The 13,664-nt window shown below is 42.1% G+C and overlaps 1 protein-coding gene across 2 annotated transcripts in view; it reads left to right on the forward strand.

Moving 5' to 3' along the window:
- Positions 1-13,207: 13,207 nt before the first annotated feature.
- LOC112217708 (metabotropic glutamate receptor 1-like) overlaps positions 13,208-13,664 on the forward strand; it is a 48,663-nt gene continuing 48,206 nt past the window's right edge. For both annotated transcript variants that reach the window (XM_024378184.2, XM_024378185.2), the window contains exon 1: positions 13,208-13,325. The gene's annotated coding sequence lies outside the window, so the exon portion shown is untranslated. The remainder of the gene's footprint in view (positions 13,326-13,664) is intronic.

The raw sequence follows: 13,664 nt of genomic DNA on the forward strand, positions 1-13,664 counted from the left end.
ACAATTTCAAAGATTTTACTGGTTCATATAGGGAAGTCTGTCAAAATAAATAAATTGGGCACTAATCTACGGATTTCACATGACTGGGCATACAGATGCTTTTATAAAAAATAAGTAAGTATCTGGTGTGATCACCATTTGTCTCATGCAGCTCGACATCTTCACATAGAGGTTTTTTTTTTTGGGGGGGGGCACTCTGTCCACAACGCCATCAGCAAACCGCTCACCCACTTGACACCATACACCATGCCTGCCATCTGCCTGGTACAGTTGATCCTGGGATTCATCCATGAAGAGCACACTTCACCAGTGTGCCAGTGGCCATTGAAGGTGAGCATTTGCCTATTGAAGTTGGTTACGAAGTGGAACTGCAGTCAGGTCAAGACCCTGGTGAGGATGACGAGCATGCAGATGAGCTACTTGAGACGGTTTCTGACAGTTTGTGCAGAAATTATTCAGTTGTGCAAACCCACAGCTGTCCCGGTGGCTGGTCTCAGATGATCCCGCATTTGAAGAAGCCGGATGTGGAGGTCCTGGGATGGCGTGGTTACCCGTGGTCTACGGTTGTAAGGCCGGTTGGATGTACTGCCAAATTCTCTAAAAACTGTTGGAAGTGACTTATGGTAGAGAAATGAACATTCAATTATCTGGCAACAGCTCTGGTAGACATTCCTGCAGTCAGCATGCCAATTGTACGTTCCCTCAAAATGTGAGACATCTGTTGCATTGTGTTGTGTGATCATGCTGTTTAATCAGCTTCTTGATATGTCACTCCTGTCAGGTGGATGGATTATCTTGACCAAAGAGAAATGCTCACTAACAGGGAGATAAACATATTTGAGTGCAACATTTGAAATAAATAATATTTTTGTACATATGGAACATTTCTGGGATCTTTTATTTCAGCTCATGAAAAATGGGACCAACACTTTACATGTTGTGTATATATTTTTGTTCAGTGTAAATATGTGGCTGTCCATGGATATGATTTCTCTGTGTGTGTGTGTGTGTGTGTGTGTGTGTGTGTGTGTGTGTGTGTGTGTGTGTGTGTGTGTGTGTGTGTGTGTGTGTGTGTGTGTGTGTGTGTGTGTGTGTGTGTGTGTGCGTTTGTGCAAGTAGAAAAAAACATGTTGACTCACTCTACTTGTAGAGAAACTTCAATGCCATCCTCCTCTCTTTCATGTTGACGAAACGGTCTATGACTCTGTCATACAGTACAAGTTGAGTCAGCTAGTTAACATCAACCTTCTACATTTAGCTACATATTGAACTTCCATCCTACCCGGCCAGGGGCACAATGGTTGGACCAGAATAGCCATTATAATCATTGGCCAGTACGGAGAATGTAGTGAAACTACAAGTCCAAATCCATATCTCCATCCATGGCTAATTTAGGAAATATCCTATTTTAGCTAGATAGCTATCTACCGGAGGACAACAATACAACAAGGTGCAACAATTCAAGTTGTTTCTGTCAATGATGTTTGGCTCTTGATGTGATTGGGGTAAAGCCAAATCCAAACTGTCTTCCCTTGACACTATTTTGGTGTGCCAGGACTGTTTATAGAGTTGAGCTCACTCATTTTAGCTCAATGCTGACTGGCTATTATTTTACACTTTTTTATGAAGTGAGGCCAAATGCTCGCTGGCTTCCCTTGCATTCAATACCATACTTATTTTGACCAGACATCATCAGATATATGGCCTACACATGCAGAGACAGATGCTTTCACTGGTGAGATACATTCAGCCTCTTGCGAATTGAAGGGAAATTATGAAACGCAGTGAGACAAAAGATGTTTTTAAATTTGTTCAATTTTTATTCGTCATTTTTGGGTGGAAGCATGGCTTTCCTTGGCATGCATGAATACATGTTACTGCAGCCTACATAGGGACACAGCGGTAAGTGTGGTCGACTTCGAAACGGTGGTTAGATCTAACAACTCCTTGTTTGTGCAGCTAGCACAGTACGTGTTCTGTCTGGCCATGATGCTTGAGCAACATGCGTCACTTGGGCATTTATTATTCTGGAGATGGAACTAAAGTACCCTTAAAAGGCCTATTTGGTTCAGCAGTTAACCAGCTCCGATATCTTGTATTGCAACGGAGCTGTTCATTGTAGCCAGTGCTGAAACATTCGTATTTTTGCAAATTTAGGCCAGAAGTGTTTTACAGTGTGATATAAATAAAGTAATGTTGGATCTTTGATTGAAATTCAAGTAAACCTATTAAATACATTACATTTTGTAAATCCCAATTCACTCTATATGACAAGCTACATAAACTCTTCATTATAGTTCTGATGGGCCATCAATCTCGTTGCAGTAACTTTGATGGATGGGTGTAGACCACCCGTTTCAAGACAGTTCCAGCTGTCACCAATGACGTCAGGCCGAACATGAAGGGTTGTCCTCTCAAAAGGTGAAAGATTGATTGATGGGTCTTCACTTCACATGGAAACATAGATCGGCAACATTTGACTCGTTTTGAGATTTGAGATGACACCATTTGTCACAATGTCCGGTCATGATAGTGACATCAATATTGTAGAGGGATAAAACACTACCAAGGCTTGGCAAAAACATTCAGTTGTGCATTCCCTGATGAAGGCACTCTTAGCTATTATCCATGGACATCATCTGCACCTTGCAGAGACCGCATATAGCCCAAGCTATAGCAGGAGAATATTTAGGGAGACCCTTCTAAATAATAGGACCTGTATCTAGGCTACGTCCGACTTATATCTCAAATTAACTCTACGAGGTCCCCCGAAGCACCTACTGCCGACGTCTCCCTACCCCTCAAAATGTCACTGTTAGTCTGGATCAATATCAGCTTCACGATCCTGGGGCAGCAGCAGTTACAGTTTCATAGCGTCTAGTCTCCATAAATGTTTCCTTTCTACTTTTAAACTCGGACAAAACAGAGATGCTTGTTCTAGGTCCCAAGAAACAAAGAGATCTTCTGTTGAATCTGACAATTAATCTTAATGGTTGTACATTCGTCTCAAATAAAACTGTGAAGGACCTCGGCATTACTCTGGACCCTGATCTCTCTTTTGAAGAACATATCAAAACCATTTCAAGGACAGCTTTTTTCCATCTACGTAACATTGCAAAAATCAGAAACTTTCTGTCCAAAAATGATGCAGAAAAATTAATCCATGCTTTTGTCACTTCTAGGTTAGACTACTGCAATGCTCTACTTTCCGGCTACCCGGATAAAGCACTGAATAAACTTCAGTTGGTGCTAAATACGGCTGCTAGAATCCTGACTAGAACCAAAAAATTTGATCATATTACTCCAGTGCTAGCCTCTCTTACACTGGCTTCCTGTCAAAGCAAGGGTTGATTTCAAGGTTTTACTGCTAACCTACAAAGCATTACATGGGCTTGCTCCTACCTATCTCTCTGATTTGGTCCTGCCGTACATACCTACATGTACGCTACGGTCACAAGACGCAGGCCTCCTAATTGTCCCTAGAATTTCTAAGCAAACAGCTGGAGGCAGGGCTTTCTCCTATAGAGCTCCATTTTTATGGAACGGTCTGCCTACCCATGTCAGAGACGCAAACTCGGTCTCAACCTTTAAGTCTTTACTGAAGACTCATCTCTTCAGTGGGTCATATGATTGAGTGTAGTCTGGCCCAGGAGTGGGAAGGTGAACGGAAAGGCTCTGGAGCAACGAACTGCCCTTGCTGTCTCTGCCTGGCCGGTTCCCCTCTTTCCACTGGGATTCTCTGCCTCTAACCCTATTACAGGGGCTGAGTCACTGGCTTACTGGGGCTCTCTCATGCCGTCCCTGGAAGGGGTGCGTCACCTGAGTCACTGATGTGGTCATCCTGTCTGGGTTGGCGCCCCCCTTGGGTTGTGCCATGGCGGAGATCTTTGTGGGCTATACTCGGCCCTGTCTCAGGATGGTAAGTTGGTGGTTGAAGATATCCCTCTAGTGGTGTGGGGGCTGTGCTTTGGCAAAGTGGGTGGGGTTATATCCTTCCTGTTTGGCCCTGTCCGGGGGTGTCCTCGGATGGGTCCACAGTGTCTCCTGACCCCTCCTGTCTCAGCCTCCAGTATTTATGCTGCAGTAGTTTATGTGTCGGGGGCTAGGGTCAGTTTGTTATATCTGGAGTACTTCTCCTGTCCTATTTGGTGTCCTGTGTGAATCTAAGTGTGCGTTCTCTAATTCTCTCCTTCTCTCTCTCGGAGGACCTGAGCCCTAGGACCATGCCCCAGGACTACCTGACATGATGACTCCTTGCTGTCCCCAGTCCATCTGGCCGTGCTGCTGCTCCAGTTTCAACTGTTCTGCCTTCTTATTATTCGAACATGCTGATCATTTATGAACATTTGAACATCTTGGCCATGTTCTGTTATAATCTCCACCAGGCACAGCCGGAAGAGGACTGGCCACCCCACATATGCTCTCTCTAATTCTCTCTTTTTTTCTCTCTCTCGGAGGACCTGAGCCCTAGGACCATGCCCCAGGACTACCTGACATGATGACTCCTTGCTGTCCCCAGTGCATCTGACCGTGCTGCTGCTCCAGTTTCAACTGTTCTGCCTTATTATTATACGACCATGCTGGTCATTTATGATCATTTGAACATCTTGGCCATGTTCTTTTATAATCTCCACCCGGCACAGCCAGAAGAGGACTGGCCACCCCACATAGCCTGGTTCCTCTCTAGGTTTCTTCCTAGGTTTTGGCCTTTCTAGGGAGTTTTTCCTAGCCACCGTGCTTCTACACCTGCATTGCTTGCTGTTTGAGGTTTTAAGCTGGGTTTCTGTACAGCACTTTGAGATATCAGCTGATGTACGAAGGGCTATATAAATACATTTGATTTGATTTGATTTGATTTATTTGTGTTGTGGAGCGCTGGACGGACTTGACTCACACCTCGACCCTATAATGTAAAGAGGAGGCCGCGGTCATGCCCCAGGGTCCGGGTCGCATCTGTCTAGGGTCTGCGTGGGATGCTCAAGCGGGTTGCAGACTAATGTACTGATGTAGCCTAAAAATATAAATATTAAAAGTTACTTCGTAAACTTGGTCGAGACAAACCACAGACCCAGAGTACTTATCAATAAGGACTAGCAAGCAAAGAACTATCTGTCTGTAGTCTATTTGATGTTTAGGCGTAAGGCCTACTTTTTCAGTAAAAACTGGTTTAATTCGACCTCACACATTTTCATGACATTCATAGGCTAGGCCTACATATGCTGCGTTTACACAGGCAACACAGATCTGATTTTTTTGCCCAATTATGGGCAAAAAAGCCAAGGCTAGCTTTTTCAAGCAGAAATTTGCTTCCTGCAACACTAACTCAAAAAAGTTCTGGGACACTGTAAAGTCCATGGAGAATAAGAACACCTCCTCCCAGCTGCCCACTGCACTGAAGATAGGAAACACTGTCACCACTGATAAATCCACCATAATTGAGAATTTCAAAAAGCATTTTTCTACGGCTGGCCATGCTTTCCACCTGGCTACTCCTACCCCGGTCAACAGCACTGCACCCCCAACAGCAACTCGCCCAAGCCTTCCCCATTTCTCCTTCTCCCAAATCCATTCAGCTGATGTTCTGAAAGAGCTGCAAAATCTGGACCCCTACAAATCAGCCGGGCTAGACAATCTGGACCCTTTCTTTCTAAAATTATCTGCCGAAATTGTTGCCACCCCTATTACTAGCCTGTTCAACCTCTCTTTCGTGTCGTCTGAGATTCCCAAAGATTGGAAAGCAGCTGCGGTCATCCCCCTCTTCAAAGGGGGGACACTCTTGACCCAAACTGCTACAGACCTATATCTATCCTACCATGCCTTTCTAAGGTCTTCGAAAGCCAAGTCAACAAACAGATTACCGACCATTTCGAATCTCACCATACCTTCTCTGCTATGCAATCTGGTTTCAGAGCTGGTCATGGGTGCACCTCAGCCACGCTCAAGGTCCTAAACGATATCTTAACCGCCATCGATAAGAAACATTACTGTGCAGCCGTATTCATTGATCTGGCCAAGGCTTTCGACACTGTCAATCACCACATCCTCATCGGCAGACTCGACAGCCTTGATTTCTCAAATGATTGCCTCGCCTGGTTCACCAACTACTTCTCTGATAGAGTTCAGTGTGTCAAATCGGAGGGTCTGCTGTCCGGACCTCTGGCAGTCTCTATGGGGGTGCCACAGGGTTCAATTCTTGGACCGACTCTCTTCTCTGTATACATCAATGAGGTCGCTCTTGCTGCTGGTGAGTCTCTGATCCACCTCTACGCAGACGACACCATTCTGTATACTTCCGGCCCTTCTTTGGACACTGTGTTAACAACCCTCCAGGCAAGCTTCAATGCCATACAACTCTCCTTCCGTGGCCTCCAATTGCTCTTAAATACAAGTAAAACTAAATGCATGCTCTTTAACCGATCGCTACCTGCACCTACCCGCCTGTCCAACATCACTACTCTGGACGGCTCTGACTTAGAATATGTGGACAGCTACAAATACCTAGGTGTCTGGTTAGACTGTAAACTCTCCTTCCAGACCCATATCAAACATCTCCAATCCAAAGTTAAATCTAGAATTGGCTTCCTATTTCGCAACAAAGCATCCTTCACTCATGCTGCCAAACATACCCTTGTAAAACTGACCATCCTACCAATCCTCGACTTTGGCGATGTCATTTACAAAATAGCCTCCAATACCCTACTCAACAAATTGGATGCAGTCTATCACAGTGCAATCCATTTTGTCACCAAAGCCCCATATACTACCCACCATTGCGACCTGTACGCTCTCGTTGGCTGGCCGTCGCTTCATACTCGTCGCCAAACCCACTGGCTCCATGTCATCTACAAGACTCTGCTAGGTAAAGTCCCCCCTTATCTTAGCTCGCTGGTCACCATAGCATCTCCCACCTGTAGCACACGCTCCAGCAGGTATATCTCTCTAGTCACCCCCAAAACCAATTCTTTCTTTGGCCGCCTCTCCTTCCAGTTCTCTGCTGCCAATGACTGGAACGAACTACAAAAATCTCTGAAACTGGAAACACTTATCTCCCTCACTAGCTTTAAGCACCAACTGTCAGAGCAGCTCACATATTACTGCACCTGTACATAGCCCACCTATAATTTAGCCCAAACAACTACCTCTTTCCCAACTGTATTTAATTAATTTATTTATTTTGCTCCTTTGCACCCCATTATTTTTATTTCTACTTTGCACATTCTTCCATTGCAAAACTAGCATTCCAGTGTTTTACTTGCTATATTGTATTTACTTTGCCACCATGGCCTTTTTTGCCTTTACCTCCCTTCTCACCTCATTTGCTCACATTGTATATAGACTTGTTTATACTGTATTATTGACTGTATGTTTGTTTTACTCCATGTGTAACTCTGTGTCGTTGTATCTGTCGAACTGCTTTGCTTTATCTTGGCCAGGTCGCAATTGTAAATGAGAACTTGTTCTCAACTTGCCTACCTGGTTAAATAAAGGTGAAATAAATAAATAAATAAATAAAATAAATAAAATATCAGATCTGATCTGATAGGTCAAAAGACTAATGGCAAACATAGCAAACATAGACTAGTGGCAAACATATCAGAATTAGCCTGCCTGTGTAAATGAAGCCTTTGAACACCTGCAATGTCAGATAGTGAGACCTAACATGATTTTTTTATCATGCTGGTCGAAGCTATAACCACAAGAGGGCGAAATTGTTTCATAAACTATTCTTTGCTCAGACAAGTTGCACTACAAAGTTACTAGACCTACAGTGCCTTCAGAAAGTGCACGACTTGACTTTTTCCACATTTTGTTGTTGCAGCCTGAATTTAAAATGGATTATATAGATTTTTCTTGTCACTTGTCCTACACAATACCACATAATTAGCTATTTTTTGACAAATTCATTAAAAATGAAAAGCTAAAATGTCTTGAGTCAATAACTATTGAGCCCTTTTGTTATGGCAAGCCTAAATAAGTTCAGGAGAAAAATGTGCTTAATTAGTCAAATAATACATATCATGGCCTCACTGTGTGCAATAATAGTGTTTAACATGATTTTTGAATAACTAACTCATCTCTCATCCCCACTCATACAATTATCTGTAAGGTCCCTCAGATGAGCAGTGAATTTTCATTCATTACACTTTGGATGGTGCATCAATACACCCAGTCACTACAAAGATACCAGCGTCCTTCCATGGAGAGGAAGGAAACCACTTAGGGATTTCACCATGAGGCCAATGGTGACTTTAAAACAGTAAAAGAGTTTAATGGCTGTGATAGGAGAAAACTGAGAATGGATCAACAACATTGTAGTTATTCCACAATACTAACCTAAAAGACAAGGTGAAAAGATGGAAGCTTGTATAGAATACAAATATTCCAAAACATGCATCCTGTTTGCAACAAGGCACTAAAGTAGTACTGCAAAAGAATTTGGCAAAGCAACTCACTTTTTGTCCTGAATACAAAGTTTTATGTTTGGGGCAAATCCAATCCAACACATTACTCCATGTTTTCAAGCCTAGTGGTAGCTGCATCATGTTATGGGTGTCCTTGTAATCATTAAGGACTGGGTCGTTTTTAATAATAAACGGAATGAGCTGAGCCCAAGCAATATCCTAGAGGAAAACCTGGTTCAGTCTGCTTTCCACCAGACACTAGGAGATGAACTCTACCTACATGTAAATTGTTCTTAAAACCTCTTAAAGCATTTTTGGTTAAGGGCTTGTAAGTAAGCATTTCACTGTAAGGTGTTGTATTCATGTTGTATTCGATGCATGTGACAAATAAAATTTGATTTGATTTGAATTCACCTTTCAGCAGGACAATAACCCAAAACACAATGCCAAATCTACACTGGAGTTGCTTACAAAGAAGACAGTGAATGTTCCTGAGTGACAAAGTTACAGATTTCACTTAAATCTACTTGACAATCTACTTGACAAGGCAAAGACCTGAAAATGGTTGTCTAGCAATGATCAACAACTAATTTGATAGAGCTTGAAGAATTTTGAAAAGAATAATGGACAAATGTTGCACAATAAAGGTGTGGAAAGCTCTTAGAGATTTACCCAGAAAGACTCACAGCTGCAATCGCTACAAAAGATGCTTCTACAATGTATTAACTCAGGGGTGAGAATACTTACGTAAATGAGATATTTCTGTTTTTCATTTTCAATACATTTCAAACCTTTTTTAAAGTATGTTTTCACTTTGTCATTATGGGGCATTGTGTCTAGATGGATTAGAAAAAAATAGATTGAATCCATTTTGATTTCAGGCTGTAACACAACCAAATGTGGAATATATCAAGGGGTATAAATACTTTCTGAAAGCACTATAAGAACGTTTAAAAAGATATTCGGCAAACACCAGAGGGCAGTCTGTTGCTTTAAAAAATAAGGTTGGTTGGAGTCACTGTCCTTGGTGCTGAAGCTGTCTAACGCATGATGCTGTGTGCCACTTATTTGAATTTGTGGATACGTTTATTAATTCATAATTTTTTACCATTGACGCTATATTTTCCCATCAAGTCTATGTGAATGTATTTCTGATTGAGGGGGGTTGCAATAGGCCTACATTGCTCTCTGGCTCAACATACAGTACCAGTCAAAGGTTTGGACACACCTACTCATTCATGGGTTTTTCTTTATTTTTACTATTTTCTACATTGGAGAATAATAGTGAAGACATCAAAACTATAAAACAACACATATGGAATCATGAAACAAAAAACATGTTAAACAAATCAAAATATATTTTATATTAGAGATTCTTAAAAGTAGCCACCCCTTTGCCTTGATGACAGCTTTGCACTCTTGGCATTCTCTCAACCAACTTCATGAGGAATGCTTTTCCAACTATCTTGAAGGAGTTCCCACATATGTTGAGCACTTGGTGGCTACTTTTCCTTCACTCTGAGGTCCAACCCAATCTCAATTGGGTCGTAGTCGGGTGAATGTGGAGGTTGGGTCATCTGATGCAGCACTCCATCACTCTCCTTCTTTGTCAAATAGCCCTTACACAGCCTGGAGGTGTGTTTTGGGTCATTGTACTGTTGAAAAACAATGCAAAATAGATGGGATGGCGTATCGCTGCAGAATGCTGTGGAGCCATGCTGGTTAAGTGTGCCTTGAATTCTAAATAAATCACAGACAGTGTCACCAGCAAAGCACCTTCACACCTCCTCCTCCATGCTTCATGGTGCTTCATGGTGAGAACCACACATGCGGAGATCATCCATTCACCTACTCTGTGGCTCACAAAGACATGGAGGTTGGAACCAAAAATCTAAATTTTGACTCTTCAGACCAAAGGACAGATTTTCACCGGTCTAATGTCCATTGCTCGTGTTTCTTGGCCCAAGCAAGTCTCTTCTTATTATTGGTGTCCTTTAGTAATGGTTTCTTTGCAACAATTCGACCATGAAGGCCTGATTCACACAGTCTCCTCTGAACAGCTGATGTTGAGATGTGTCTGTTACTTGAATTCTGTGACGCATTTATTTGAGCTTCAATCTGAGGTGAAATTAACTCTAATGAACTTATCCTCTGCAGCAGAGGTAACTCTGGGTCTTCCTTTCCTGTGGCGGTCTTCATGAGACCCAGTTTCATCATAGCGCTTGATGGTTTTTGTGACTGCCCTTGAAGAAACTTTCAAACTTCTTAACATTTCCGGATTGATTGACCTTCATGTCTTAAAGTAATGATGGACTGTTGTTTTCTTTGCTCATTTGAGCTGTTCTTGCCATAAAATGGACTTGGTCCTTTACCAAATAGGGCTATCTTCTGTGTACCACCCCTACCTTGTCACAACACAACTGATTGTCTCAAATGTATTAAGGAAAGCAATTCCACATATTAACTTTTAACAAGGCGGACCTGTTAATTGAAATGCATTCCAGGTGACTACCTCATGAAGCCCATTGAGAGAATGCCAAGAGTGTGTAAAGCTGTCATCAAGGCAAAGGGTGGCTACTTTGAAGAAATCTCAAATCTCAAATATATTTTGATATATTGATTACTACATGATTCTACACTTGTTATTTCATAGTTGTGATGTCTTCACTATTATTCTACAATGTAGAAAATAGTAAAAATAAAGAAAAACATTGGAATGAGTCGGTGCCCAAACTTTTGACTGGTACTATATGGGACTCAGGTTGTCTTGACTGTTAGGCATATTTGGATATGGTTGAGTGGGACAGTCAGTGACTTATAATGTTATTCTAGTGCGTTTTCACACGGTTCTGTCTGGCCTACAGTCACGCTTGTCATTGTGCTCAGGTAACATCTGCTATAGTCTTCAGTATCTTAAATTCCATTCAGTGGTGGAAAAAGTACCCAATTGTCATTCTTGAGTAAAAGTAAAGATAACTTAATAGAAAATGACTCAAGTAAAAGTGAATGTCACCCAGTAAATTACTACTTGATTAGAAGTCTAAAGGTATTTGGTTTTAAATATACTTAAGTATTGAAGGTATAAGAATAAATCATTTCAAATTCCTTATATTAAGCAAACTAGCACCATTTAAAAAACATTTTTACGGATACCCAGGGGCACACTCCAACACTCAGATATAATTTACAAACGAAGCATTTGTGTTTAGTGAGTCTACCAGATCAGAGGCAGTGGGGATTGCCAGGGATGATCTCTTGATAAGTGCATGAATTGGACCATTTTCGTGCCCTGCTAAGCATTACAAACGTAACTAGTACTTTTGGGTGTCATGGAAAATGTATGGAGTAAAAAGTACATTATTTTCTTTATGCGTGTAGTGGGGTAAAAGTAAAAGTTGTCAAAAATATAAATAGTGAAGTATAGATACCCAAAAAAACGACAAGTAGTACTTTACAGTATATTTTACTTAAGTACTTTACATCACTGATCCCATTGACTGTTCTCGGTAGGCTATCAAATAGGGTTTTGACTATGTGGTATACCGCTACGACCAGAAATGACTTTTTCATAGCAGATTAGGAAAATTAACGTAGTAGAATAGGAAAATAAGGTTAAGGTTAGGAAAAGGGTACGGGTTAGCTAAAATGCTCTCCTAACCTGCAACGAAAATTAACTTCCGGTCGTTGCTAGTCACAACCACCAAATAGGTAGGCAGGCTACTACAGTAGGCTAACGCCGTGTGTCAACCATTCCTATTAAGTGTTCTCGCTCTCTCTTTCTCTCTCTCAGACACGCACATAATTATGCGCGGTCTCCATATCCACACCCCACGGGGTGCGTGTCAGGGAGACATGTTCTCGTATGCGCTCCGGTTGTTTACCGATTAAATGCCTTCTGCTACTGGCTCCCCGCGTGCCCACGGAACACGCCCCTCTCTAGCTTCGTGGAGTCCTTGTTAGTTCTAATTATTTTTCCAAACGCTGTTTGATATTATGTACAGTTCTTCCTCTGCTGTCGCCCAAACCCATTTGGGCACAGAAATGACCCAACTCTAAACCAAGCACCCCTCCAAAAATTGCAGAACTTTCGCATTTGCAAAATACCAGTTGACTTTTACCAATTAACTAAATCTATCTATTCTGCCACCAGCTACCAGTTAAGGTCTTCAACTTCAAATATAGGCGGGAAGCCAAGATTTTTCGAACCTTGAGGTGCTTCCTTAAAAGGGTACTACTTCGATTTAAGTCAGACTGCAACCAGCAGGCATTTCTGGCATCCATCCAGTGCCCTCCGCTTTTAAAGGTCAGATAGTGTGGATCAAAATGTACAATGTATAGCCTATAGGTGGATTAGCTAGGGTGGACCACGATGATGGTCTCTGAACCCTTAATATAAAAAATAACATTTGTTTGATGATTCCTCCATTACCTGGTCAACCATTTACAAAGAAATTTGGGGTATTCTCACACTGAATGTGTTTTTGCTGTGAGACGGGTCCCGTTGTGGCATGGGGTAATGGCAGGGTCACAATTCTGTAGACAAACACCATTTATCTTACCTGTCTAAGCGGCTCGCGCACCGCTCAACTCTCCATTGCGGCACCACTGTTTGAAGCTGATTAACCCTCGTGTGAAGAATGATACCATTGTCTATTGTATAAGAATAAGTGACCTGTAGTGGGGTTTTAAACGTTCAGCGTTTTGCCCTATTAAGGCTGCAGCTTTTATGACCCGGTTTATGAAATGTGGTGAGAAACTGTCAGAGCGAGAGAAGAAGAAGAGGAGGGGTGGGGGGCTCTCGTGCTCTCACTGGAGGAGGGAGAAAAAAACGTCCGTTCGAGCGATACAAACTCAACTATCAAAGCCAAGGACCGCGCTGCACAGAAGACCGAGCAAGACACGCGATATGTCTCGCGGATTCAGGTACGTCCCAAGTTTTTCTACCAAATTAATTTATGAAAGAAGAGATGTACAGGTTAGGGCAGGTGTCGGTTTTGATATGCTCATGACAAGGACAGCTAAGTGTAAAGACTATGTATCGGCTTCTCTCCTGTTCGATAATGCAATATCATTGAATGTTTGGAATCAGGCCACTGAGGTTTGTGAGCAATGAATTCGGACAGATGAGGGTGAAAAATATTGCATGCTGCGCGTTGGATCGTACAGAGCATGATATATGGCTTATATGCCTAGAGAGACAGCATGGAGATCTGATCTGTATGTTGAAATATAATTTCACACCACTCAGTGCAACGATGTTCC

Source organism: Oncorhynchus tshawytscha, linkage group LG18 (assembly GCF_018296145.1).
Source record: "Oncorhynchus tshawytscha isolate Ot180627B linkage group LG18, Otsh_v2.0, whole genome shotgun sequence".
In the NCBI taxonomy this organism is placed as follows: domain Eukaryota; kingdom Metazoa; phylum Chordata; class Actinopteri; order Salmoniformes; family Salmonidae; genus Oncorhynchus; species Oncorhynchus tshawytscha.